This window comes from Lactuca virosa, chromosome 6 (assembly GCF_052849685.1).
Source record: "Lactuca virosa cultivar CGN04683 chromosome 6, Lactuca_virosa_CGN04683_v6, whole genome shotgun sequence".
Taxonomy (NCBI): Eukaryota; Viridiplantae; Streptophyta; class Magnoliopsida; order Asterales; family Asteraceae; genus Lactuca; species Lactuca virosa.
In genome coordinates, this window is record NC_136431.1 from 260489877 (window position 1) to 260499472 (window position 9596).

Below are 9596 nucleotides of genomic sequence, written 5' to 3' on the forward strand. Positions count from 1 at the left end.
AAACCCCCGAAGCCTCAAATCTAAAACTCACGTGCTAGAATCTCCCGCTCCACCCGCGGAATGTAACGCATACAGAATACCTCCCTGGTCCCAAGTAACTGCAGCCCTCAGCTCATCAGAATATCTACCAATAACAAGTCCCAGTACTGAAAACCTCTACCAACTCTTCCCCTTGCCATCGTTATAGCTGTTGAAGCTGTTGCGGCAGCCGTCTCAGCAAAGGCCGCATGGCGCTCGACAAATACTCAACCATGACGGTCTTGAAAGACCTAATCATCTCCGGAATCTGTCTCCGAACGATCTCGATCACCTCCTCCTGGATGATCTCCCTGACACGATCCTCTGACAATACTAGCCTATCCTGGCTGCCAGCTCCCGATCCTGACCCGGATCCGGTCTTAAAACGTCTCGTAACCATCATTCTGATTATACACCAGGAAGATCTCGTATAGTCCATATAATAACCGGGAACAAACTCCCAATTAAACCACAGGGATTGTGACTTCCTTGCTATGCGTATGGGTCCTGTGCTTTCAGTAGTACGGGCCCATACTACCTTCCACACCTACCCATATTTGTCTCAAGTATCACCACAACACCCTAAAAATACACATAAATATAGTGAGCGCTCAATCCTCACTCCTAGAGGAATGCTAAATATCTCATAACTGGCCTCCCGGCCTCACACAACTCACCCATCAATGAAACTTCCACCAATCCTGCAGCACTAGTGTATGCTAGCCATACATAACGCTGGATCCTATAGACTTTCGAATATCCAATCCTACCCTAAGCTCCCAATAAAACAAGAACAGAACATAAGGCCAAATCAAACATTCTTAGGCTATAAGATCTTAATTATGTATAACCATGATGCATACACTAAGCAACTACAGTAATGATGTTAATCTCATATAAGGAAACCCTAGGCTAGCAGGCATCATGTAATCAGGCAACTCTATCATACAATTCCTGAAGATCCCTAGCCTAGTACTAGCATGTTTTTCTAATCATATCTCATAACTCAAATAATCCGTAAGGTATTTTGGGGTCTATCCGCGAGCTCCGGCTGATCGTACACTTTCATCCTCCTTTACTTATTTTGAAAACCCTTTTAGAAATCATTTTTCAAAACAATTCCTTGATTTGAGACTGGATTCACACAAGTGTTCCTCCAATTCACTCAAACCAAGGCTCTGATACCAACTTGTAACATCCCAAAAATTCAAGCCAATTTAAAACTTTTTAAAACATTTAAACCATTAAGTTATTACAATTTATTTTCAAAATAGTTTAATCATCAGAGTATGCCCAGAATCAAATCATATAGTAATGAGATATGAAGAGCTGTACGATCACGCCTTCACCTTCCCGCGATCATCAGAAGTACCTGAAACATAATCAACAACTGTAAGCCCGAAGCTTAGTGAGTTTCCCCAAAATACCAACGCCATACAAATATAACCATATCATATAACAAATACAGAACAACATGCATATTTAGCCTTCAGCTTGACTGGACCGCCTCGCAGGGCCTACAGCCTATCTGGACCGCTCCCGAGCCTTCGGCATTACTGGACCGCCTCGCAGGGCCTACAGCCTATCCGGACCGCCCTGGGTATGTTGGCCTACAACACAAAGCAGGACCGCCTCAACCCAACCCCCAACCAAACGAACATGTGCACATAAATATCATATGCTAGCTCTTTTCATATAACAGTCAAACCGATCTAACAGATCACCAACCATATCAACATCCCAATAACCGGGATACAGACATAACCGGTCACTAACATAGCATCATCCTATAACCAGGACAATCATGTGCACATAGATATCATATAACACTAGCATGTATATATACAACAGTCAAACCGATCTAACAGATCACAAAGCATGGCAACAATCCTATAACCAGGATATCGACCTAACAGGTCACTAACATAGCATTATCCTATATACCAGGATACCGACCCAACTGGGTCACTAAAACATAGCATATCACCATCCTAACTACCAGGATGTAAATCAGTAAGCATAACATGCAATAATCCGAATACAATCTATAAAGGGCCGGCCTTGGTGCCTTAGACCCTGTTGATATAGTGAGGATAACTCACCTGGCACTGCTGAAGTCCTGCAGATAAAACTCCAGCTGCTGGTTGATAGCTTCCCGAACTGTCAACATCAAACAATACCCAATTAATAATTGGGTTCCAAGCCCACGGTCCAACTCACACTCCAAAAGACCCAAAAGTCAAGTAATGGGTCAAAGCCCAACATATGGCCCAATTTTCCAAATTAGGCCCAGACCTCTACATGGTCTTTCCTTTAAGCCCGTTCAATTATTCTAGTCCAAACTATTTGTATTCCCATGGCCTAATATCACATAATCATAAAGGCCCAATTATGGCCCATCTATGGCCCAATTTTCCAAATTGGGCCCAAGTCCTGACATGGGCCTTATCCTAAAGCCCATCTAATTACTTTGGTCCATTAACTTGTTCTTGGATGGCCCATAAATAGTCCAATCGCCAAAGCCCAATAGAAAGGCCCAATTCAAGGCCCGAATGAGAATAGGGCTTTCACATGAATTGATGATTAGGATTAAGTGTTTCTTACTTAACCCCTTAAGGACTTAATCCATTAAGTCCATTATTGCCTTAAGTTAGTTTGCCAATGATTATAAATTATTATTTTAAGTTTAATAATTAATTCTCGTGTGTGTCCCAAACAATTCCCTCAATTAGGGTTTTATGCTCTTAGGGTTTTCCAAACCCTAATTAGGGTTTACCAACCCAATACTAGCCCATTAGTCCATTGGTTGGGCTTTTAGGTCACATTGGGCCTTATTGACCCCTTAGGATTCCATTGGACCTTATTGACCCCTTAGGATTCCATTGGGCATACTAGGGTTTCTTTGGGCCCATTAGGGTTTCATTGGTCCCACATTGTCCAAACATCCCCCAAACGAGTTCCAAACGCAAACAAAGCATACCGCCACCCAACACAGCGGCCGGTGACGGCAGCCACCACCTCACGGTGGTGGTTTAGACTTTTCTTTCATTATTCCACTTGTTACAATTTACAATACCATCTGATTAACACAAACACACTAACACTAATAAACACACATACACAAAAATAACACCCTACACAAGCATACACACCCTCCATGGCGGTCCTTGAGGCGGCAGCCACCATGGCCGGCGACAATGGTGGTTTTTCCTTGGCTTTTTCTCTGGTAGCAGCAACTCGAACACATGTAGACTCAAAACACGAACAACCACAGTGGTAAACGAATGGAAAAGAAGAAGATGGTGGCAGCGGGCGTTCCCGGCGGCCACTCGATCTCGCCGGAGGGAAACAACCGCAAGGGTGGAGGCGGCGGCACAAGAGAAGGGCATCAGCGGTACAGCCACGTCGTCGACAATAGCAGCAGTGAGAGAAACCGAGCGGTGGCTCATGGAATCTATGGGATGGAATAGAAGTGAGGGCGGTCGGAAATCACCGGCAATCGACGTGTTGCGTCTGCGGATGGCGTCAGAGGAGTAGGAACGTCGCAGGGATGGTGGCGACAGCCACCCATGGTCGCCTTAGGTCCTGGAAGGTCCTCCCTAGCGGCACTAGCACATATTCGGCCATGGGTAGCAGCGGCGGTATTGGACTCGACAGAAAAGGGTAGCGGCGTCGGAAGTTTGAGAGAGAGATGGAGGCGGCTGAAGTCTAGAATAGTTAGGGTTAGGGTTTGTGAAGGTGACAGGTTCATATACCCGATCCCTTGAAACTTCTTTCCATAACAACATATTTGGTCCCTCTTTCACACTTTTCTTTCAAAATAAGGCCAATAATTACCTTTTCTACCCTGACTTCGTAAATTTCTTTCAAATCCAGTCTGTAATTTACCAAACAGCCCTTCCCTCAACAAATCCTTCTCAACATAGGTCCAGAATTTACTATTTAGTCCCCGCTTCCATAAATCTTTACAAATTAAGTCCCAAAATTATGCTTTAGCCCCTGGAGATTCAAATCTTGTCATTTGGCTTCCCGAAACCGACTCCCAGCTAATTATTATTTGATTTTGGACTATAATAACATATAATAATAATAATAATCGCTTCTCGGGGTTCCGGGTTTATTATTAAATTGTTATATTTTAAATGGGATGTTACAACGAGATTGGTGGGAGGAGGTTGGACATGCCATTGGTGATGATGCCGCGTTGGACGCGATGACATGGAGTGATTTCTCGACCTGGTACAGGGCCGAGTTTGCACCGATGATTGAGGTACAATAGTTAGCACGAGAGTTTCAGGATCTGAGGCAGACTACCGAGAGAGTGGCGGAGATCACCGCCAAGTTCAGAGAAACAGCTCTTCTTGTTCCGCACTATGTCGCGGATGAGGAAATGAAGAAGGCCCGATATCACGAGATGTTGAGAGCTGACATCAGGTAGTTTGTGAGCAGTTCCAGCTGCAAGACGCTGGAGGACATGATTGCTCGGGCCAGGGAGAGGGATATAGATCCAGAGCAGATCAGGAAGAGGAAGTCGGATGAGATTCAGGTAGCCACAGGTTCGGGCAAAAGACCCAAGGGGTCAGACTCGAGATCGAGGGATTTCCAGAGCCACAGCCGCTGTGGAAAGTGTGACAGGACGCATGAGGGTGCGTGCAGGAGTGGTAGTGGTGGTGATTCTGGCTGCTTCAAGTGCGGCCAGACTGGTCATTTTAGTAGAGATTGTACAGCCACCACCACTTAGGGATCAGACCAGATATGTTTTCATTGTAGTCAGAGGGGCCACAAGAAGTCCCAGTGTCTGAGTTTACTTTCAGCAGGATAGGTGATAGCACCTGCCCCTGTGACTTTGAGGATCACCGAAGGTCGGTAGGGCCGGGCAGAGGCACCTACGGCACGGAGCAGGGCGTATCAGTTGGTTTCAGATGACATGCGAGCATCCCCGGATGTGGCAGGTGCGTATCCTTTAGCTGCTTGACAGTTTTATTTATGATTTAATTACTATGGTACTGCATCGGTATTAGTGATTGTACTTTGGATTATGTTTCCTGCTTATGATTGAGTTATATGCCATCTGCATACCATGGGTTTAGAGTAGTAGTCTGTAGTTGTACCCCTTTTAGAGCAGGTTACTCAGGATGCGATCGCTGTAGCAAGCATGCATTGGGACTCTAGAAGTATTTCGCCAGCTTTCAAGGACGGTGGCGTCACAGTATTCGTTAGTTTAGGAGCACTAGCGGCGGTAAGCATCAGTTTTTAGTAGATTGACCATGAGGTGGTAAGAAGGATTGGGAATCCTTTCCGGGCAGTGAGCTGTAAAGAGCTAGTTGAATCGAAGTGGGGGAGGAACCCCCATATAGTCAAGAACTGAAGAAGGTGCGAAGCTAGGATGATTTTGAAACTCTGTTGAGCAGGGTAATAGTCTGAGTAGCTGTTCGGATGAGAAACGCATGAATTGGGAGTTCAGAAAACTTCCCGGTGTTGAGTGCGTGTATAGCGATCAATAGATGATTGGTTTGGGAAACCAGGTTGAATATTTTCTCGACGGGACGTGATTTTAGTCAGGATGTAAGACTACGGGATAGTCGTAGCATTCACCAGTAAACATTCAGTACGGGAAGTGTAGTGAGGCTACGGGGTTACCGTAGTGATCACGTAGTTGATAACTGGTTTTGGAAACCAGGTTGGAGGATCGCCGGCAGGACTCGAGTGAGTCAAGATGCAGATTGAGTGAATGTCCGACATGGGATGCTTTCGGATTAGTAGTCAGTGTAGAGACAGCATGGGGAGTGTGGTAAGACTGGGGGATAGCTGCAACATTTGTTAGTAGCCAGTTAGAGGAGTGTGGGCGAGGGCCCGTATCTCCTAGTTAGCGGAGTGTGGGCGAGGCCCGTATCTCCTAGTTAGTATGGTCAGTATCAGGTAGACATAGTTCGTTGAGATTTAGTATGGAGGCAGGCATGCATAGCCCTAGATAGGTGAGACCTGAGGGGGAGGCCACTCCAAGATACATTTGGGTGAGACCCGTGGGCGAGGCCCGCATATTAGTAGCAGTACAGGTGAAACTAGAGGGAGAGACCGCTCTAGATCTAGTTTGGGTGAGACCCGTGGGCGAGGCCCGTAAGATTATAGCAGTGCAGGTGGGACCTGGTAGGGACCTTAGGGTCAAGATAAGGGATCGAGGATCCCAAGACTTTTAGTGCCAGAGTGGCAGAGTAGATAGAGCAGTTTAGATAACCGAAGTTTCTTCGGAAGTCGCTAGGAGTGACTAAGAGATTGTGACAGGGTGTAGAGACCGGTGGGAGTCCGGTGACCCAGATACTGACAGGTTAGTTGGGACTAGGGTGGTCTCAGTTCATCCGGAAGGCAGATAAGGGACAACAGAATTTTCCGATAGTGGTAGTAATGATAAGAGACGTATGGTATGAGGCAGCTAGTTGATCGAGAAGTGCTACGCCCCTCACAGCAGGGATAGATAATCTCAGAGGGAAGGGTTTGACCCTTTTGTGCAGCTCTCGTTTGAGTCTAACCGTTCCAGGGATGAATCTTTTACTCGAAGGATTATCTGATCCATTCGCTGGGATACGCGCTCAACACTAAAGTATAGTAGTAAGGAGTATTCAATGTGTATCGGCATTAGTGACCAGCACTGGGAGTGGCTGGAGTGATAAATACCATGAAGGATATGTCCTTCACGGTGATAGAGGAGGCGATTAGTTATGGAACGTTGCCTTGGGAAGGCCAGAAAACGCGCAAGGAAAAAAGGGGGTGAACATCTAGGATGTCCAACATAAGTACTCGGGGAGTACCAGAAGGATTGTCATTTGAGTAAGTTGCGTTCTCAGGATTGACGGGATTAGAACGCACTCGAGGGTATTATCTGCAGGGACTAGTTTAGCCGTAATGACCAGGAGGAAGGTCAATGGAAGTGGTCAGTAGGAGTTAGACTCATCAGGTAGGAAGGTTGAAAGCAGATTGCAGGACAGTTGGCCGTAGCGGACTTCAAGGACGGAGTCTAGTTTAAGTGGGGGAGAGTTGTAACACCCAGAATCAGAAAGACCAAGAAAGTAAAGGAAACCCTGAGTCAAAGGGGTCAACTCGTCGAGTCTAGGGAAGAACTCGACGAGTCGGAGCAGGTTCCGTGTCAAAGATTAAGTGATCGACTCGGCGAGTCGGCGAGTGGACTCGGCGAGTCTGGTCTGGGTTTGGAAACCCTAATTTCGGGACTTGGTACCCTATTTAAGTATCTTATTCTCTTCCCTAGGGCTCATTTGCTGCCCCAATTGTCCAGAACTCGAAACCCTAGCCACCCAACTCCATTGTTGAGCTAGTTCTTGCCTTGAGAGTGAATTGAAGCTTGGAGAAGGAAGAAGGACCTTGGTGGTGCAAGAAGAAGCTATAGATCCAGAGCTAGGGTAGCATTTCAGACCATTTAGAGGTAAAAAGCTTATACCTTGACTGTTAATCATCTAGATCCCCTTTCTAGCATAGATTTTGTCACATTTGGACCATTTCCAAGGTCAATCCGAACATTGAGCCATTGAGGACAAAAAGGACTTAAGATCTAAGCATTTCTGAGCTTAGAAGCTCTGAGGGGGCAGCTTTACCTAGCCATGGCTTCATTTCATGACCTAGGCCTTCTTTGTAGCTTGGATTAAGTGTTCTAGCCTCATAATACCTTGCATGCACGTAAAGTTAGCAACGTTACGTGCAATGTTAGCATTAGAAGTCCAGATCTATGGGTTGAAGGTGTTGCAATGGACTGTAATCGACAGAATAGAGATGTCACAAGGTGGACTCGGCGAGTCAGTTCATGGACTCGGTGATTCGGGTCGCAAACCCAAACCCTTATGTTTATGATTCGGAACAGTGAGTGGAGTTAGTAAAGGAGTCAACCAGACTGGGTCTGTAATGGACATGAAGATCATGGTACTCCACGAGTTCAAAGAGGAACTCGGTGAGTCCAAGACAATCTTCTTAGTTATGAAGATGAACTCGACGAGTTGTTCATACAACTCGGCGAGTCATGGCCTAGATATTAATGCGATGATGATGAACTCGACGAGTTCAAGGATGAACTCGGAGAGTCGGTTGAAGCTAGTCCCGAAGTATTAGATGAAGGAGAACTCGTCGAGTTCTCGCTAGACTCGACGAGTGGAGTCGGGGTTGTTTTGGGATTTGAGGAGCATGGACACGGCGAGTTGGCAGAACAACTCGACGAGTCGAGTCAACTGGAAAGTTGACTTGGACGAGAACTTTGACCTTGAGAAGGACTTTGACCAGAATTGACTTAGTTGACTTCTTGAGGACAGTTAGGCTAAGTGTTGCTATTATTTGGTATTGGTAGCTCGGGGAGCTAGAGGAGCAGCGGTTCGGAGAGTTGTTGGATAGCAGCCAGAGGGTTATCAGCAGTTTCAGCAGTACGAGGTGAGTTTCCCTCTGTGTGAATGGGTCTACGGCCACAATGCTGGCCCATGTAGTGAGGAGTAGGAAGACCTGGGGGTTAGCCCTAGGCACTGTATGCTAGTATGATATTCCGGACCAAGGTCTGATGTCGGGTGGGTGCCCAGTGAATGGTTTGCATGATAGATTATACTTGTTGTCTGTGTGATACTTGTATGTGCCTGGTAGGGAGGTGAGGGTGGGCGAGGTTCCGTATCTCACTATCAGCAGGAGCGTGGATGGGGTTCCATGGCTCACCAGTTGCAGGACAGGGGCGGGGCCCAAGATAGGCTAGGCCTTATGTCAGTAGTACAGTAGAGTATGTTTAGCTTTATGATATGTGTTATGTTATATGCTTGTATTTGTTAGTAGCGGGCGAGGCCCAGAGACAGGCGGGGCCTAAGAGAACAGATCTGTATACCGAGCGGGGCTTGATGCCAGGCGGGACCTGATGCCGGGCAGGGCCCGATGCAGTGGGCGGGGCCCAAGTTAGTCCGGACTACGGTCCGATGTCGGGCAGGGCCCTATGCAGTGGGCAAGGCCCAGTATGTGGTATGTGGTAGATTGGGGGAACTTACTAAGCTTCGTGCTTACGGTTTTTAGTTTTGGTTTCGGGTACTTTCGGTAGCGGACAGAAGAGCTCGGGGTGATCGCATGACACACACACACACAGAGCAAGGAAGTTTAGCTTGGTATGTTTACTCTGATAAAATGAACAAGTGTTTTGAAAAGATACTCTGATTTATTATATAACCCTTTTTGTATGTTGAAATGATTTGATACTATGAGTTAGTAATATTTTAAAAAGAAATTTTTGGTCATGAAATTTGGGATGTTACAGTGATATTACCTCACTCGAAAAGGTTGGCGTTCGTTTGGTACATAGATCGAACGATGTGTAATTTAGGAGTAAATCTAAACTATATTTCGATCGCCGTTCTAAAAAAAGAAACTACAAGAAAAGAAGACAAGTATAATTCAATAGGCAATAAAGGTTTTGCAACCAAGTTTTCTATTTGACTTTAAGTTTTACGAAATCGATAACTAACCAATGAAAAACAAACAAAACAATTTTCTCAAAAAAAGATTTTTTTTCAATGAAAATCATTAGAGCTAAAAACAAAGCATTCTTATATGTT